The sequence below is a fragment of the Salvia splendens genome, unplaced genomic scaffold (genome assembly GCF_004379255.2).
Source record: "Salvia splendens isolate huo1 unplaced genomic scaffold, SspV2 ctg213, whole genome shotgun sequence".
NCBI lineage: Eukaryota > Viridiplantae > Streptophyta > Magnoliopsida > Lamiales > Lamiaceae > Salvia > Salvia splendens.
In genome coordinates, this window is record NW_024598849.1 from 10,285 (window position 1) to 10,864 (window position 580).

General features: G+C 33.1%; 1 non-coding gene across 1 annotated transcript; it reads left to right on the forward strand.

Annotated features, from left to right (window-relative positions):
- Positions 1–230: 230 nt before the first annotated feature.
- TRNAV-CAC lies at positions 231–304 on the forward strand. Its single transcript has one exon. It is a non-coding gene; the product is annotated as a tRNA-Val (tRNA).
- The last annotated feature ends 276 nt before the right edge of the window (positions 305–580 follow it).

Consider the following 580-nt stretch of genomic DNA (forward strand, 5'->3'; position numbering starts at 1 on the left):
AAAGGGAGAGATAGGGCAAGTATAGCATATTTAAGAATGTTGTAGACTGGTAGTAAATCCATACCCCTATCCTTGAAATAGCACGTGTAGAAGCCGAATATGTATACATTTCAATTTTTTTATTTGTCCAATCAAATAAGACTTTTATTCATATTTTGTGAATGATGAATCTTGAAGAGCTTAGTGTATCCTACCTACTTGTATGGATATCACAATGCCAATCTGAATTAGTCTGGGTGGTATAGTCGGTTATCACGCTAGTCTCACACAGTAGAGGTCCCCGATTCAAACCCGGGCTCAGACATTTGTTATTTTATAATAATAAATAATCTTTCAGTCCTCAAGATTATATCTTCAATTTAGGGTCACTTGAGAATCGTTTTTATTCAGTAACACTATAGTACTTTCATCTAACTAATTATCATTACTCAACGTACTATATATTGGTTTACAAACCCGGGCTCAGACATTTGTTATTTTATAATAATAAATAATCCTTTCAGTCCTCAAGGTTATATCTTCAATTTAGGGTCACTTGAGAATCGTTTTTATTCAGTAACACTGTAGTACTTTCATCTAA